The 19,098-nt window shown below is 46.1% G+C and overlaps 1 pseudogene; it reads left to right on the top strand.

Annotated features, from left to right (window-relative positions):
• Window positions 1-1,981: 1,981 nt before the first annotated feature.
• On the top strand, window positions 1,982-5,227 carry LOC141417555 (C2 calcium-dependent domain-containing protein 4A-like; annotated as a pseudogene).
• The last annotated feature ends 13,871 nt before the right edge of the window (window positions 5,228-19,098 follow it).

Below are 19,098 nucleotides of genomic sequence, written 5' to 3'. Positions count from 1 at the left end.
ATAACTTTTACATTTTATAATTATTTTATAGAAAGCCATAATGCAGTGGCGGAATTCTTTCAATCAAATAAGGGTTTGGATCTTGAGCAAATAACACTAGCTACCTTGTCATGTTTATGAATTGGAATAGTATAAGTAATCTAAATTTCCAACGTGTTTTTATAGGCTTTTAAAGTCATGTAGGCAAAAAACCCCTCAAAACACATCTATAATGAATTATTTATTTGGGGTAAAGAGATTACAATAATAGGGCATAATGATTCCATTTAAAATTAGATGTATATGCATTCTTTGATAAGGGACAGTGTTCATCTCTGGGTTGGTGGGATTAGTTTTTCATTTTGTCAGTTTACTTTTCCTTATATTTTGAATTTTCTATAATGAATTTTTGTTACTTTGATAATAAAACACAAAAGATAAAAAGTAGAGATGATCCTTGTTGGATGCATTTATGTCAAAGTAAGAGCCTGTTCTAAAATATCATAAATATCAGGCTTGAATTTTTTGTACAAATCTAGGTATTCCTGGTATTTGTTTAAAGAGATGTTCTTTCTACCTTTATCCTTCTTTGGCTTCTCCCTTGTCTCATACTTTGATCCACAATATCAGGAAATCTCTTGACTCCTATTTTCCAATGTATTCAGGCGATCACTCTTTTCTTCCACTGTTACTGTACTGGCAAAGTCACCATCATCTCTTACCTGGATCATTGCATTAAGCTCTTACTTGAGTTTACTTCCATCAGATGCTGCTCAAGACCAAGGGACAAGACTTGGCCACTGGAGTGTTTTTAGTGACTGACACATTCTAACACATGATAGATGATGTCAAATAATATATTTTATTGAATATCGAATGAAGGAACTAAGGCAAAAAACCCCAGAGTTATTGAAGTGAAGATAGTGGTGCTGTTTGATTTGAATTTTATTATCACATGCCTGGTTATGTTAAAGAAGCATTGAAACTATTTTAAGTTTGGATATAAAGGTTATATCTAATCAATCAATTTTGTTTTGGGGAGATTTAGGTTTGAGTGTTTCTTGCAAGTTTTCAATGGAATTTTCTCAAATGAATGTCTTTTTCCTTTAGAATCTGATGAAGAGTTTTTTGATGCTGAAGATGGAGACTTTGAGCTAAAACCTTCAAAGGATCAGCAGTTCCCAAGGAGGAGCTCATTAATCTTCTAGGCATGTTTGAAATTAAAGAAGTATGTGTATATTTTGTTCATTGTCTTCTGCATGATCTTTGGGTAGACTTAAACTTCAAGTATATTAAAAGTATGATACTCTGTCTTCCCTACTAGACAACACATGCACATGTACACACACTTGCAGCTTCAAAATAATGAAATATTATTTGTAAAAAGCTGAAGTAAGGATGATTGATGGTATAGCCAATATATTCTAGAAGAGGTCAAAGCTCTTAATTATGATTTGATTTTCTGCACAGTCTTTATGACTTTTTTATTTACATTATTTATTTATAGGTGGCACTGGATATTGAACTCAGAGTCTCATGCTTGCTAGGCAGGCACTCTACCACTTGAGCCGCTCCACCAATCCAAAATTGAGTTTTGTTTTTTGTTTTTTTTTTTTTTTTTTGGCAGTACTGGGGTTTCGGGTTTGAACTCAAGGCTTCAAGCTTGTTAGGTAGGCGCTCTATCACTCTAGCCACTCCGTTAGCCCTTGAGGGGAGAGAAAAATAGTAGTCCCTAGGACTTACATAAAGGACACATGCACAGTGTCTAGCCAAATGGAATTTCCTGTTTCCTCATCCTGCTTCACCTTCTCCAAGAGGCCACAGATACTTTCAGAAGCCAATTCTTTGGAAGGATGACCGGGCACCCCCTCTTCACCTGCAGGTTTTCCCTAGGCTTGTACTTGGAGCTTGCCAGAAGGTGCCTGCTCCAGCGACACTATGCTCAGCTCTGAGCACCCAGTGCAGAAGCTCCTGGCAGGGTAGAGAGGGTTGGCTGAGGGGAGGTCCATTGTCTCTGGGGGTTGGGCTCCAGGCAGGGGGGCAGGACTCTTGCCATGGTATAAGAAAGGAGTGCCACTGTCCCAGCTGTAGTGCTGAAGCTGGCGCTCCAGTCACACCAGGAGATCACCAGCTCTGTAACTGCAGCCAGAGGTAATGAGACTGAAGAGGAGGAGGTCTGGTATCTATCTATATATGTGTGTGTGTATTCAGCATCGGTAAGTGGACCGCAGGGTGGTCTGAGGGCGCGCAGGTGGCTGCGACCTAGACGGGATACTAAATTTGTGGGTACTGTCAGTGGGTCTGCAGGAGGGATCCAGTCTGTCCCGCTCAGTCCAGCAGCTCCAGTCGCCTAAACTCAGCGGTTTCTCTTCCCCAAAGAAGCCCTTCTTCACACCACTTCCCGCCCAGCGCCCCAGGATGCGGCTCCCGGGAAAACTGCGCTCCTTGGCCCCGGAGCCCGCCTGCTCCAATGTGCTCACCCCGGCCCGCATCCCCGAGTTCTGCATCCCGCCAAGGCTGCCCTGGCCATATCAGTCGGAATCTTCACCCCTGGCCCGCGCCCTGCCTCGGCGTTATGCAGCCGAACCGGATCTGTGGCCGTGCGCGGCGGAGGGGACCACGGACCGCACTGACTGGGACCAGCGCCCGCAGGCCGCGTTCTCGCTGCTGTACCTGCGCCGCGCGCGCACAGCCTATGGCTTCTGCGCGTTGGTGGAGAGCCGGCACACGGGCAGCAAGGAGTCACTCCTTCTCGGGGACCCCGGCGCCACCACGCTGTTGTGGCCGCCCGCCCCTCGGCCTAGGGCCCACTCCTATAGTGGGGACGGCGATGGAGGACAAGGTGACGGTGCCTGCCTCGAGTCCCGGACAGCTAAGGGAGCGACCCCCGCCAGCCCACAGTTGCCCCGGGACGCTGTTGTCCCCGCGCTCCGCGGCCGCCGCCGCCTCCTGCGCGTCCCCGACTGGCTGCTGAGCCGCGCGCGAGTACCTGTCTGACCCGCGCCCGCTCCGTGTCCAGGGAGGACGACGAGGACGAGCGCGGCACCACCCCGGGGCCCACGGTCCGGGCTCCCGCGTGCGGGTCGCCAGCCCCGCATCCGTGGCCGGAGCGCCTGCAGGCCGAGGGCATCGTGTCTCTGGGCCGCGCCTGTGGTGCCTTGAGACTGGCCGCCGAGTACTGTCGGAGCACTGGACGCCTCTGTCTCAGGCTGCTGCGCGCTGAGAACCCGGCCACAGGCGCCCTGGAACCCCGCGTCCTCGGCTGCCGCCTCAACCTGGTGCTGCAGGCGCCGGGTGCCGACCGCACGTCTCGCAGCGCGGGTCTGGGGCGCAGCCACCAGGCCGCCTTGGACCAGGACTTCTGCTTCGATGGCCTCAGCGAGGAGTAGGTGCCCCATCTGGCAGTGTGCATCAAAGTCGAGCTCAAGGGCCGCGGCCTGGAGCGGGGCAGCCTGCTGGGCCTGAACGAGCTGCTGTTGGGTTCCCTCCTGCTCTTGTGGGTGAAAGGGTCCCTCCGACTAGTGACATGACAGCACCTGTCAACCAGGACAGGACTCTGACAACCCCTGGCTGTGGAACACTGACATAGCCTGGCTTCAGGACACTGACAGCGCCTGCATTGACAGCCCTTGACTCTGGGACACTGACAGTGCCTGGCTCTGAGCCTCTGACAGCACCTGGCTCTAGGACACTGAGAGCCTGACTCTGGGACACTGGCAGCTACTTTGTACAAGATGAATTTTTTTTATTCATAATCTTGCTTTATTGTTGTTTTAGTTTTCTGGCCTACACCTCTGTGCCTTAGGTGCAGAAGAAAAAAATTAATGACACCCTCTCCATTCACAGCATCTGATCTCTCTTTCCAGACCAATTTTACTTGCAAAGGTAGAAAGGGTTGGCTTGGGACGAAAACAGAAAGAAAGAAAGAAGGGTCCCTTATCTATTTTGCTTCATGTGGGTGCCAAACTTAAGGCTTCAAAAATTATTCACCAGAATTATTCCCAAGGCTAGGATCCACAGACACAGGTTCACAGCTTTACAGAGTTGGTATCTGCATTCATGTGCACACACATCAGAGTGAGAGACCCTCCTCTATTATAAAGGACAACTTAAAGGGAGTAGAATTCCTCTCCCACTGAAAACAAGGAGTATATTGGAAGTGAATTCTTCAAAATTGCTGAGGGAGAGGCAAACAAAGGAGGTGGAGGATCTTCGTGTGGGTGGCAGTGTAGGGAAATCTTCCATCTCCAAAAGAGTCCTGGGAAGTCTTTCCTGCCTCTGGAAACAAGTCACTATTTTCTGTGGCATTATTCCTACCTCACTTTTGCATTGAAGTTGTAAAGGAATTAGCACTGCAATAGGACCTCCCAGATGAGTTGAAATGCAAATGTCACTTTCTAGAGTACTGTTTTCGAAGAGAGCTTTTTATTTTTTTCAGAAAATAAGGAAGATTTTATTGAAGAGCATATATTAGAAGAGAGGCAACTCCTCAATCATAACTCAGTTTGCACTCACTTGGCTGAACAAAAGACTGGAGGGTTCTGAAGAGCTGGAATAGAGGTAGAAGTCTTATAGTTGTGTTTGCTGATTTGTAGCTATTACAGTTAGGCTTCTATATTCCCACAGAGAGAAGGAATTAGGGATGCTCTCTTTCTTAAAGTTTACATTTCAAAGAGATAGTTCTACGGATTTGAGAGTTTAAATTGGAAAAGAAGCTTTAAAAAATATTTACATCTGAAAAGGGGCAAGGAAAGGATATACAATGACAAATTTTTATCAGTAAATGTTCTAAGAAAGAAAGTCAGGGACCAAGAATCAGGAAGAAACCGGTCTGAAGTTTAGTCATGCTGAAAAGAAAGATCTTAAAGATATTTTGGTCAGCAGAAATGATAAAATATATGAGAAAACACAACCCATTTTTCTCATTGCTTTACTGTTGTAGGACGACTCAGACAGAGAGACAGGGCACCAAAGATTTTAGGAACCAAGTTTATTAAACAGGCCGACAGCAACTCAGTAGACTCGAGAACAAAGGGGGCCTTTCTTATACACATACCATTTAGAGCAGGTTAAAGAAATGGGGGGGTACACCTTGTCCCATACATGGTCACATGTTATTTCATGTGACCCCTAGAGGTAGGTGACCCTTTTCTGGTCTCACACCGGGTGACATTCCCCAAATCTGGTTTTTCTTTTTTCACTGTAGCACTCATTATCTCTCATTATCTCCCTTCCCCCTTCCTGCCTTCTTGCTACATTTGCCCCTTTGATGCTCAGACCTTCTGCTAGGTCAAAGATAGTTCACCTTGATCTAGGGGTTAATAGGTCATTGGGACTCCAGGTCTGCACAAGAATAATAAGTATGGAAAACCACAGTTTAGGTAACAACACTTCCTGCTCGTTTAGTGCTCATACATGAATCAAAGTCCAAGGCCTGGGAGTCCCCAGGTAGAGAGCTGACTAAGATTAAAGAAGAAAACAAGGAAGAGACTCATCCTCAAAGATGAGATGGGTGACTCCTCGAGCTCCCTCCGTGCTTAGCTTAGTCAGCTTCCTGAGTGACTAGAGCAGGGCTGACGTTGCCTGGTAGCCTCCTCTTGTCTCCTGAGAGCAGGGTCTTGCCCTCCTGCAGCGAGCTGGAGTGCTAGTGTGAGAGCAATGTGCTACTCGGCTGTGTTGGATCCAGAAAACAATCTCTGTTTACCTTAACTGCAATGTGGGTGGATAAAACAACAACAAAAGGGCCCCTCCAGTGGGCCTTTAGTGGTTGAACATTCTCTTACTTTACTCGAACAGCATCCCTTGGTTTATAAAGGTTGTGTGTGAGTTGTCAGGCTAACAAGGAGTCTCTCTATTATCAAGCCATTGATTTTTGAGAGACTCAACCCTAGGGTCTGCATCTGTTGTCTCAGGGTGAGGTCACCCATTTCCTTAAGGTCCCCTCTTAGGCCCTCGACTAAAAGGGCCAGGCACCCAAAAAGAATTTCAAAAGGGGAGAGACCTGTCCTTTGGAGAGGCTAGACCTGATTCTGATCCTGCAAAGCTATGGGCCGTAACTGGTCCCATTGTAGATGGGTCTCCTGGCATAGATTTTCCAATTGCAATTTTAGATCCCTGTTCATATGTTCTAATTTCCCTGAACTCTAGGGGCAGAAAGCCATGTGTAGCTTCCAAGTTATTCCAAAGCCCTTAGCCACCAACTGTACCACCTAAGCCACGAAGGCTGGACCATTGTCTGATCCAATAGACACAGGTATTCTGAACTGAGGGATAATTTCCTTTAACAGAAACTTGGCCACTTCCTGGGCTTTCTCAATCCGAGCAGGGAAAGCTTCCACCCATCCTGAGAAGGTGCAGACAAACACCAGCAAATATTTACATCCTCTGGCCCATGGCATTCTCAAACAGTCCACAATCAGGTACTCAAAAGGAACACTTTGCACAAAGGGTGGTGCTCTTGGCCCCTGTTGGGGATTGTTTTTGGCACACAGACTGTACCTCTCACATATGCCAGAGAGCTTGGGGACATAAAATGCTGGACCAAAGTGGTCTTGAGAGCTGTTTACCCTGAGTGAATTCCTTCATGGAACTGCTTGACAAATGTGGGAACTAGTGATTCTGGAATTGCAATACAGCTGACGGCAAACTTCCACCATTTGCTAGGTAGAAAATTTCCCTCCTCAGTCTTAAACCAAGCCTGTTCTTGTGGTGTGCGCTATGGGTCCCAAAAGGGCATGGGAACAGTGCAGCTGTCAGTGAAGTTGAAGTTTGTCCTCCTGTGAGAGTTGCTTGTTTGGCTTCCCTATCAGCTTTTTGGTTTCCCCTTTGGTGCCCTCAGCAGTGCATGACTGCTACTTGCTCAGGGGCCCATACAGTTTCTAGTAATTCCAGAATTTGTTGTCCATACTTTAAAACAGAGTAGGGAACTTGGACTGTGAGTTCTTGTCCCAATGTAAGTTTTTCTGCTTCAGCCACCAAGATAGCCGTGACTGCCAGGATATGCAGATAGGGTGGCCAGCCTCAGAAAACTGTGTCAAGTTGCTTTGGTAAATAGGCCACTGGACGGTGCCAGGACTCCAGCAGCTGGGTCAAGACTCCTACAGCTGTCCCCAGTCTCTCGTGTACATATAGGAAGAAGGGCTTCATCACATCTGGCAAGCCCAGAAAAGGGATGTTTGTGAGTGCCCTCTTAATTTCTTTAAAGGCCTTTTCTTGTTCCTTTCCCAATATCATGGGTTCCCACTCTCCCCCTTTTGTGGCTTCATAAAGGGGTTTTGTCAAGGGAGAGTAATTGGGGATCTAGATCTAGCAGAAACCATCAGACACTTGAAATTCTCTTATCTACCAATGGGTCTAAGGGGTCAGGGTGGAACAGATGGTCTCTTTCCTCTCAGGGTCCAGTCTACATTGTCTTTGTGACAGGTGAAGCCAAGGTATTTGACAATATCCTGGCAAATCTGGGCTTTCTTTTTGGAAACCTTATATCCTGCCTTCTGCAAAAGGGAGAGAAGATGGCGAGTTCCTTCCATGCAATCCTCCTGAGTTGGTCCAGCCAACAGAAGGTCATCTACATGCTGGAGGAGTGTGCAGCAATGTTGGTCAGCTGAGAAAGCCTTTAGGTCAGATGACAGGGCAGCTCCAAAGATAGTGAGAGAGTTTTTGAAGGCTTGTGGCAACTAAGTCCAAGTCAATTGTCCCTTTTCTCCAGTACTAGAACTTTCCTATTGGAAGGCAAGGATGGGTTGGCTCTGTGGGGCTAAGAGGATGCCAAAAAAATCATCCTTCAGGTCCAGGCAGGTAAAGGACTTTGCCTTAGTTGGGATAAGGCCAAAAGTGTGTACAGGTTTGGAACTACAGGGTGTAAAGTGACAGTTGCTGAGTTGATTGCATGGAGGTACTCTGTGGGCCTTGCAAGGAATGTAGTATTGCCTCTGGCTAACGGGAATACCACCTGGCTTTAATTCTACCACCACTGGAGTTTTGTTCTGAGCCAGTCCAGGGGGTGTTGTCCTCAGCCCATACTCCTGAACTCTTAAAGGGAAGCTCAAGAATCTCAGTAATCTTTTTTAGAGGCACAGAGTTGCCATTCCTCCTCCTGCACAACTGTGAGAATTTGAATCTTGGCTTCAGGTCCTCTCAGCTTTAAGGCTGCAGTGCCCTTAGTTTGCACAACAAGTCTCTGCCCATCAAGGCTACAGGGAAAATCAGGAAGGTAGCAGAACTTATGCTTTCCAAGATTGCATTTTCTGTATACAAGAAAGGGGCGGTGAGTCTTATCTCCTGTGGCCCTGACAAGGGTCGTATGTGTCTGTGAGAGAGGGCCCATGGGTTGGGTGATAACCAGATGGGTTAAGCCAGTGCCCCATCAGTAAGTCAACAGGATGGTTCCCTATCTTCATTTGGACCATAGGCTCCTGGGGGCCCAGCTGAATGGAGCCCAGACTGTCCTAGTTCTCCTCATAATCCTCAAAAGTGGCCAGCCCAACAATGTCTTCCTCCCAGGGGCCACTTCTCTCCTGAGCCAGCCGATATTTTCCTTTAACAACTTGGCCTTTCCCTCTGGTCTGGGGGGGGTTCTGTGGTCCCTGGGCTGTTGGGGACATTCATTTTTCTAGTATCCTTCTTGACAACAGTAAGCACACTGGTCCTGCCTTAGCTCCTCTCTAAGGTGAAGCTGTTCTGGGGGCACTGACAACTATCCACAAGGACTGCCCCTTCTTCTGCCATGGCCTACACGCCAGGGCCTGCCTGACTGTTAGGCTAGAGCAGCAGCAAGGAGGTCCACCTTCTTTTATATCTTTCTATCAGCCTCCCATTTGACTTCCTGATCTCGACTGACAAAGACTTTTGAGGCCACCTCCAGAAGCTGGCTGATGTTCATACTAGCAAACCCTTCAAGCTTTTTAATTTTCACCTTATGTCCCCTTGTGCTTGGCTAACAAATGCTGCATTAATCATTGTCTGGTTTTTGGCTGTATCAGGGTCGAAAGGGGTGTACAGGTGGAAGGTCTCACATAGTCACACATAAAACTGGCAGGGGCTCTCATCTGGCCCTTGGAGGACTTCTGATGTCTTACTCATCTTTATGGCCTTTTTCTTCCTTCCTTCATGCATCCTGATACCGTTCAAATAGCTGATAATCTTGGTCATCATTAGGGTCCCAATGGGGGTCCTCCTCGGGAAACTGACCCTGATCATAGGCTTTGGCATTTAGAGTGCCCACAGAGGCATGATCTTCCAGCCACTTTAGAGCTGGCAAGGTTATACAACACCACTCTTCAGTGTTAAATAGAGTCAGAAGAAGCTGTTGGCAATCTGTCCAGGTGGGCTCATGAGTCTGGATGATGGACTGCATTAGATCAATCAGGGCCTGAGGCTTTTCCATGAAGAAGGGGGTACAGTGCCACACAAAGTGGCAGAGTTTCCCTCTAATGTGGGTTTTTCTGGCATTTTACATTTTCTCTGCTCTTGGAAGCTGCTGCCACCCTGGCTATCATGAACTTACACGCTTTCTCTAGCCATGTGGGGGGACTAAGGATTGCATCCTGCCAGCAATCAGTATAAGGAAATATCTGGGTGTCCAGGTTCCTCTACAATCACTTCAAAACTTTATTGACTATGACTTTATCTAATGACCCTTCTGAGGGCCAAAAGCACGCCAGTCTATTTCACAGAAGGTCCTAAGCCTGTCGGGAATCAGCTTGACTCCATAATTTCTATTAAAGTCCTTTTTAAAGTTCTTAAGCATGTACTCTAGGGGGTGTTCTTATTCTGTCCTCCTCCCGTTCCTCCTGCATCAAGACAGAGACAGAGATGGAAGAGTTGAGGGTTGTGGAGAGGAGGTAAAGGGTCCTCCTCTCTGGCACACAGGGGAAAGCAAATAACACCACTTGCTTAGTCTATTTATGGCCATTTCCCTTGCAGGGATTTTGGTGTCTTTTGGTCATAGTAAGTCCATATAAGTTCCAGAGTGGAGGCCCTGTTAGGGCTCACCCCAGGCCTTATGAGTTCACTATGGACCCATGAATCAGGACTCCGCATTTGCTTCACTGCTGGGCTGCTTTTAGGCTTGCACTTTCACGTACTCGCACACAGAACAGTACTTCCAGTCAGCTCCCTGAACCTGAAAGACAGTTTCACCCACAAAAGGGGGTTTCTCAGGTATCTTTGAGAGTTGATCAGGCTCCCCTTATGCCTCCTGAGGCAGGTCTGAATTTGAACCCAGATTTTTACCAGTCTGATGAGCAGGACTCCCAAGTTGGTTCCTGAGCCTTTACAAGTTCCTTTGTGCAAACAGAACTTGACTCCTCAGTTTTCCAGGAGAGAGGCTCCCTCCTCTACGGTCAACAAGTTCTCGTGGTTCCTGGCAGGGACAGCCCTCCCAGTAGGCTGGGGACACTAAGCCAGTGACGAGGTGAAAACACCTCACTCTGAATCCCAGAAAATCTTCCAGAAATGTTGTAGGATGGCTCTGAAAGACAGACAGGGCACTAAAGCTTTTGGGAAAGAAGTTTATTAAGCAGGCCAGCAGCGACTCAGCTGACTGGACTACAAAGGCTGAGTAGTGACCATGTGACCATGTTATTTCATTGGCTACTTTAACCTCTGGGGCAAGGTGGTCCCTCGCTGGTCTCACCCTAGGTGACATTCCCTAAATCCATTCTTCTTTGTTTCACTGTAACACTCATTATCTCTCATTATCACTCATTCTCTCCCTTCCCCCTCTCTGCCTTCCTGCCACACTGCTATACTTGAGGTATAGAATATAATTAGTAGTGAAGAGAACTTGAACTTCTAAGTCCCATGGGAAAGCCATAGCTGGCTCTGCAAAGCTCTCACCAGCTCTTCCTGTAAGAATGTGCTTAAATTTTGTTTCTCTTTAGTGGTGGCCAGTTGACTAAAGGCAGTGGCAATACCTCAGAATGAATGTATAATTCTTATTCTCAAGATCTAAACAAGCTTAACTCCAGATCTGTTGAATGTAATTTTTTGATGAATGGACCTGTTAACTAATTTCTCAGAGATTATTCTATTACACATATCCATACAAAGTAGATTCAAATGTGCAATGTGTTTTATTAAAAATCAGAAGTTATAATCTGGTCCCCATGAAATGATTATTCCTGCTCCAGGTTGCAGCCTCATCATCAAATAACTGCCCTTATTTAGAGGGTGGTCTGTCCTGCAAAGCTATGCTGTTCATTGAGGGTAGTTTCAGTCCCTTGCCATAAAGATGTTGTTAATCAGCTCTGTTACTCCAGGAATATCTGGTGACTACAGGAGAGGGACTCAGAACAAAGGAGACATAAATGGAAGCAGGGATACCTGCTTTTAGTTAACTTGTGGTTAACTCCAAGTAAGGAGTCAGTGCTTTTTAGCAAAAGCAGTTTTTATACTACCTGTTACACTTTGAGTCCACATTTAGAAATAGAGGAGAGACCAATGTGTAGGAGATAGAGAAGCAGCACAGTGATGTGGGAGAAAGACAGTGAGTGTGGCAACATGGAAGGCAGATGGAGAGTGCTCCAAGAAGAAGGCAATGCTCAAACTATTGGTCAAGAGAGATGAGAATCTGGCATTGCCAGATGAAGGTCATTAGTGGCTTTGACAAGAACAGTTGTTTTCAAATAGGGGTTTCAGGAGCCAGACTAAAATGGGTTAAAACATGAGAGGAAGGTGAGAAAATACAAACAGATCATTTTGAAAAGAGAGGAGGAGAGAAAAAGAGCTATAAATGGAAGAAAATGTGGAGTCAAAGGTTTGCTTTGGTGTAATGTGAAAGAATCTAAGGCATGTTTGGAATATCCTGAGTAGAGGGAGATGATGAGGCAAAGAACCTGGGAAGAAGTAGAGAAGCAGAGCCTTTGGGAAGCAAGAGAGAATCCAGAGAACATGGGGGAAGAAGAGTTATCAAGGACCCTTCTGTCCTGCTCTGCCATACACAGCTTCATTCCACTGGAAGACAGGCCATACTTGGAGTCCTGGAGTGTTGGTCAATCAACAATTGGGTTCCTCCATGATTTCTCATTCAGGGTTCCGGGGGCAGCACACTGGGACTTGCTTCTGAACCCACTCCCCTGTGACAGAGGAAGGCCCCAGCAAGCTGCTGAATGTTAGTGCCCAAGCAGGGTTTCAGTCCCAAATTTGAAGGGGTTTTCACTGCAAGGGAATGGGGGTTAGCCTTAGAATTATTGGGCTTATCACTTAGCTGAATGTAGGGTCAGCTTCTGCTGAGGCAAATGCTTCCTGGTACAAAATCAGAAAGAGGAGATTATGTGGAGAAAGAAGACCAGAAAGACTGAAAATATAGGCTCTGTGCAATGTTGGGGCAAATGCTTTATTTCCATGAAACCCATTTTTGATATTTTGAAAACATTGAGGATGAAGTTGGAAGGGCTGAGGAGACAATCACTTAGCTACACCACTGTTCCTATTAACAGGGTTAGGCAGCCTTTTGTTTTTAAATGTGATTTGGATCCCTTCTGTAGCTCATGTAGAACAGTGTAATTTTGCAGAATGATTGCATGTACATATATGGTTCTAATCTTAAGTCTATTCAAAGGACAGTCCACCAGAAACATGTCTGGGTGACTGTGATAAATAACATAAGCACCAAGAATTGCCTCTTTCCATTCCACTGACTGTGCACTTCATACTCCACCTTTCATGTTCTAGTCACATGAACAACAGGTTGGCAGGTGCTGCTTCCAAAATCTAACCGTCACTACAAGGACTTTTCATCATTTGTGAATATCAGGACCTTAATATGATTTCTTCCTGTGACCAGACACTACGATTTTTCATAACAGGGGAAACTTCACCTTATTTGGCAATAAAAGGAGAGTTTATTTGCATTATTTTGATTTAAAAAAAAAAAGAACCCATGTCTCCTGTTTCTGTGCCTCAGGAGGTGGTGCCTCTTTTGTCAGACCTTTGGTGCCAAGCTCCAAATCTCTGCCTCCCTTTCTCAGTCATCTGGGCCAGAGCCTCCACCCTTCCCCTTCACTCAGTCAGCTCATGCTGGGTGCTTCACCATCATCACCTTTTAAAATTTTAATCTTTAAGTAATACAGGTTTACAGAACAGTTGTTAAACACTTGCAAAAACTTCATATGCCCTTCACCCAGACTTTCCAAATGCTAACATTTTACTATACTTGTTTCTATCATTGTCATTATCTCTCTATAATCTATTTTATTAAAAAGGAGTGTAGGGCAGACGTGGTGGATACTGTAATCCCAGCTACTGGGGAGGTAGAAATCAGGAGAATTGCTGTTCCAGATCAGCCCAAGCAAACAAACAAACAAACAAAAGCTTAGTATGACCATTCTGACTTGTTTTCTCAATAAAACAAGTCGGGTATAGTGAAACATAATCCCAGGTACAGAAAGGTGTATTTCATGGTCTGACAGCAGCTGGGGCAAAAAACACATGACCAAAAAAAATTTGTAAACTGCAATATTATAAGATTTTATTTCCTATCACTCTGTAAACACTTCAAGCAAGATGCTTCTATGTCTACACATCACCCAGAATTTTTGGCATTGAAATCTGAGGTCCACTGTGGTCTCTCCCCTTCCAAATCCTTAGCTTTATCCTCTAGAACCCCCCTACCAGTGTTCCTCACCTCTAGTGAGAAGGCCAATTCCTGTCACCAATATGTTTGTTTTCTGTACTCTGAACAGATCTGGGCTGAATAAATTTTTCATCATAAAATAAAATGAAGCACTGTTTAAAACATAAATACACACAGTCCATGAAACTAGCTGAACTTCTAAGAAAAATGGTTAATTAGTGAGGGTGAGTATTCCATGAAAAAAAGCAGCCCACAGAGCAGACAGCTCTGTGTGTGTGTGTGTGTGTGTGTGTGTGTGTGTGTGTGTGTGTGTGTGTGTGGATGATGTTGGGGGATGATTTCCCTGAGAAGCCTGAAGAAGACACCAGGAGGACCTGGAGGTCTAGAGCTGTGGTCTTGACTGAAGTCCCTCAGTGTCTGGAAGACAGCAGGGCACAATGTGATCTGGGGAAAGTAGGATGATAATGGAAATTCATCACTCATTCATATACATCAAGTCCTTTCAGACACCAAAGAAGGCTTCCTCCTCTTCCAGTCCACCAGGTTTTCTATTTCCTGTGTGTTCACAAAAAGATTTGGGGGAAAGGGTCAGGGCAGTGCAGGGCAGAAGGAAAGAAGGATGGGAAAGGGAAGAGTAGGGGAGGGAAAGGCAGGGAGAAGGTGGCAGGAGAGAGAGAGTTAAGGCTGCTGGCTCCCTTTTGTGATGTACACAAGGATACAGAGTCTGCAAGACAAATAGTTCCCGTCCTTTGGGAACTAAAGATGGCAGTATCTTGGCATAACCCAGGTGAATTACTATGCTAGCTCAGCCCCTTGTTCATTTCTCTGCTCTCCCTAAACCCTTTTTCTCTTTCCCCAGCATATCCACATCAGACCTCAGAACAGATAGGGCCAGGGAGAAGAGGCAATGGGGAGAATGTGAAACTCCAGGAAATTTGGAAGCCAGTTGAGGATGATGCTGACTTCATCAAAGAATAAGAAATGTGGAAAAAAACTTACCTCTATACTGCAGGGAACTTAAACAAAACCCAAAATGTGCTTGCTGAGGGAAGAAGTTTAAAGCCCTCACTTTCGAGTGAAGATGAAGAGAGGAGCACACTGAAGGGTCCTAATTATTAAGGTAAGTGTTCATGGGTGATGGCAATTATGTAAATTTTTCTAACAGACTAATTTCACTATTACACAAATGCAAATTAATGCTTTTATATACATTTTAAAATGATTCATTATGTTGGAGCAAGCAAAACCAAGGGCAGATTGTGCTAATTTTTCATTGCTCTTCACCCTCACCCAATGGAGCTGCAACTCTTCCCCAGACGTGGAGACCAATGCCCTGGTCCACTAGGACTCCCCAGGTCCAAGCACAGCATCTATTTCCATCACTATTCTCCCCACCCAGCATCACTCGTCCCTCTGTTCTATTTCCCTGGCCCCTCACCCATCTTCCCATCTCACATCTGGCCTTCCCTAAGAGACCCCCTTTGCTCTCTCAGCCTCACAATCCCAGCTCTGTCATATCATGAACTCTCCAACCCTTTTCTTGGCCTTCACAAAACTCCAGAGGGTACTAAGACCCATTCCTGGTCTGACCCCAGTTTGTGTATGCAGCAGCTGTGCCTGCCATTCCTCTCTAGGATTTTCAGCTCTAGGAAATGGATGTGTGTGTGTGGCTTCCTGGGCCCCTCATTCTTCTCTGCCTTTGTGCCTAGCTTTGCATCCTCCTGGAGAACAGTCCACTCTCCAGCTGCCTCAAAGTGCCTGCTTGTCTACAGGCCCCAGCTCATACAGGCAGCCTGAGCCTATCTGGAAAGACCCCACTCTCCCAAGCAGTGACCTTTCCCCTCTGGGCCCTTAGGCTGTGTGCAAGCCTACTGTGCAACTGTCTTCTTGCTTTTGCCTTGAGGGCAGGGACCATGCCATTTTGTCTTCTCATTTCCAGTCTGGCTCTTCTGGCTGTTCTAGCTGGAAGTAGACTCTTCTCTGGGCTCTGATCCTGTCCCAACACTGGTCCCATTCTCAGGGGACTGCTTGGGTCTGCTTTGCCTGATCCTGGCTACTGTGGCTATATATGTTACTACATATGTCCTGTGGATGCTCTGATTCTAGAGCCATCGTCTGTTCAGGGGCTTCAGGCCTCAATGACATGCATGAGTATTCCTGCCTCTGGGAGAATAGAGTGTGGACAGAGAGCTTCTGCAAGTAATTGGCATCAGCACCTCATACTGCTGGGTGTTATGGATGGGATGGAGCAGTGCTTGGAAAAGGTAGCCTGCTGCTGGATGGTACCTCTGAGCCAGGTGAGGGCAGAGTCTCACCTTTGTGCCTGGGAGCTAAGAAACTATGTGTCCCTGAGGGATGTCCTGGTCTGTGTCCCTGCTCAAGGCAACAGGGGAAGAATTGGTGATGGGGGAACATACAGTAAGGGACAAAGTTTCTTCCTCTGGAGAAAGGTCTCCTGAAAAGAATAGTGCCCCAACATCTTGGACTCCCAAGTAGAGCCAACCTTAGCCTCAGACGATCAGACTTACACATTATTTCACTCCTCTCTGCAGGTAAGAAGCCTGTTCTCTGGTCTTGTCAAATCCCCTTGGGGTTGAAGGCCTTCCATAGTGAGCATCTTTTGGGGATGAGATGTAGGCTCCAGGCTAAGCAGGGCAGGAGAGGCCAAGCTATAGCTAGTGGGTGCAGTTCATACTCAGAGCTTTGTGGCAGCAAGGAAAGATAAGGAGGCAAGGAAGTCAAGGTCACTGGCAAAGCCATGGTCAGTGCAGGTGGACAGGGAAGCAAAAGAGCAGGGGCTGACTGTCAGAAGGTGTCCACGAGGCTGTCTCCAACTGTGCTCCACGCAGCTGTCCAACAGTACAATTAACACATGGGAGGGAACAGGAAGGACAGGGGAGTATTATTAATACGTGTTGAGTGGGAGGCATGATTGTAAGTGCTTTACATCTGGTAAGGCATTTCATTCTCGCAGCAACCTTTTACTGTCATGCTCAGCAGATGAATAAAATGAACAGCAGAAAGATCTAGCATTGCCCAAGATCAGCAATCGGTGAGGGGTAGAACTTGGATTTGAATACAGCCAGTTTGTCTTCAGAAGTCCAGCTCTGAACAGTTTTCTCTCTGGAGAAGATTGACATGATGGCTGGGATACCTGCAACAGGTAGGAACAAGTGGAGGTGGGGAGTTGAGGAACAGTGGGGTGGAAGAGGAGGGAGGATATTCACAAAAAACTTCACCTAGATCACAATCTCTCTTTCTTTTCCTTTTATTGTTTTTATATTTATTTACATGTGTATACATTGTTTGTGCCACCCCACCCCAGCTTCTAGGCGGAACCTATTCCACTCTCTTGTTCTCCACTTTTGTTGCAGAGAAAACATGAGATAATTAGAAAGACATATCGTTTTTGCTAGTTTGGGATAGAGATAACTGTACAGAGAGATTCCTAGCATTCTTCAATGCAGTTGTGTATTGCAACCCACATTGGTTCGTTTCTACCAGACCTCTTCACTACTTCCTTGTCTTTTTCCCCAAACAGTAGCCTCAAATTATAAATCCTACACAAATCAAGACTTAGAGAGAATGTCCTAACTTGGTTTACCCATTCACCCCAAGGCATTGGCACTGTAACTATAGGAATCAAATACATCTGCGTGTGTTCCAGAAACTTTTTTGTGCAAAGATGGATAATTCAGTGCCTGGCACTGTTTAAAGAAAATAAGTACATACATGCTTAGAAAGGGGACAAATAAAAATGATTTGTGAAATACTAACTTGAGACAAAAACAAAGGCTAACTTGAAGAGCTGTGAATGGAACATCTGATAAGATTTGTTTCTGTGTAGATCACATGACAGGAAACCTGAAACAGTTTAATCAGTTCTGTTGTTTGTGTTTCCATTTACCTCAATGTGGTCATAGTAACAGTGTCATTTTTGTTCCAACAAACAGAAATCCAGGAAGGGAAATGATTGGGTGAGAAAAGGAGGTGAGGCTGAGGGAGAAGACAGGCCTCCTGAAAACAAGTGGCTGGGCTTCTGGGTACTACTGTCCTGTGAGGTCCTGCTGCCTCTCCTTCCTCTGCTAAATAGGACAGACTGACATGTCTATGGGCTTTAGAGAGGGCATGTACTACATGGAGCACTAACTGCACAGTCTTTAAGGAACTTATGAACTCATGGAGGAGACAGGCCGATGTCCCCAAGGTTGATGCGAAAATAAAAGCTGATAAGATCTGAAGTTCCAGGGCATCTTGTGCACAGTCAATCCTGCTGCTTTCCCATGCTCATTTTCCCTGGGACCTACCTGGTACAATCTAAATCAGCATATGGGACTCTTTCTTCCTTCCCTCCTTCCCTCCCTTTCTTTCTTTCTTTCTTTCTTTCTTTTTCTTTCCTTCCTTCCTTTCTTTCTTTCCTTCTCTCTCTTCCTCCCTCCCTCCCTCCTTCCTTCCTAACCTCCCTCCCTTTCTTTCTTCCTTCCTTCCTTCGGTGGGACTAGAATTTGAACTCAGGGCTTCACACTTGCAGAGCAGGCACTCTACCACTTGAGCCGCACCTCCAGTCCATTTTTGCTGTGGTTATTTTGGAGATGAGGTCTTGCAAACTATCTGCCCCAGCTGTCCTTGAACAGAGATTCTCCCCATCTCAGCCTCTCAAGTAGCTAGGATTATAGGAGTGAGCCACTGGTGCCAGCTCACAGGATGCTTTTCTTTGTACAATTTGAGGACACCATGAGGGAAGATGATGCAAGTGGAGAATTTGATTTCTACAGTGGTAAACCCAGAGGTCTGGGACAGCTTAGCAATAGGGAAGCCTGGATGGATAGAATGGACAGGGTATGCTACTTGTGCCTGTCAGGCCACATCCAGGGTCAAGCCTGGGGATATGAGGAGAGAGGCTGCAATCTTGTAGGAAGGCTGGCTTCCTGGGGCTGGGGGAACATGTTCGGTTTCAGGGCACATTCATCCAGAACTAGGGAAGAGGGTACAGTGAGAAGTAGGGTGGAGGTAAGGCCAGCAGTTAAGTTAAAGAGATGCCTCCAAATGGCTGCACAGGGCCTGCGTCCTATCCACCTCCACCCCACACTGCTGCTTATAAGAGAGCTGAATACTTGCAAGATGGATTCTATCCATGTGCCTTCTGCTACGTTTTCTGACAGGCTTTATCCTTTCTATTGGGTCCTCACTGATCAGTGTTTACGCAAACTTCAGCTTTAATCAACCTTATCCACTTCATTCTCTCCTCCCAAGCCAACTCTCTCTAGTTGCTCAACTTACACATTCATACTCTGAAATATAAAGTGCAGAATTGTTGCTTAAAGAAACACTTCATACCCAGGAAGTGGAGATGGCAAGCCCAGTGTGGAGGTTCATGTCTATAGTCCCAGCTACTCCTACTTGGGAGGCAGAGGAAAGAGGACTGAGAATCAAGGCCAGCCCAGGAAAAAATACAAGACTGTGTCTGGAAAACAAACTGCAAACAAAAAGAACTAGGAGTATAGATCAAGTAGTAGAGCAGTTTCTTAGCAAGCTCAAGGCCC

Source organism: Castor canadensis, chromosome 2 (genome assembly GCF_047511655.1).
Source record: "Castor canadensis chromosome 2, mCasCan1.hap1v2, whole genome shotgun sequence".
NCBI classification, from domain to species: Eukaryota; Metazoa; Chordata; class Mammalia; order Rodentia; family Castoridae; genus Castor; species Castor canadensis.
Note: the sequence above shows the minus strand (reverse complement) of the source record. Positions and strands in the feature narration are given on the sequence as shown.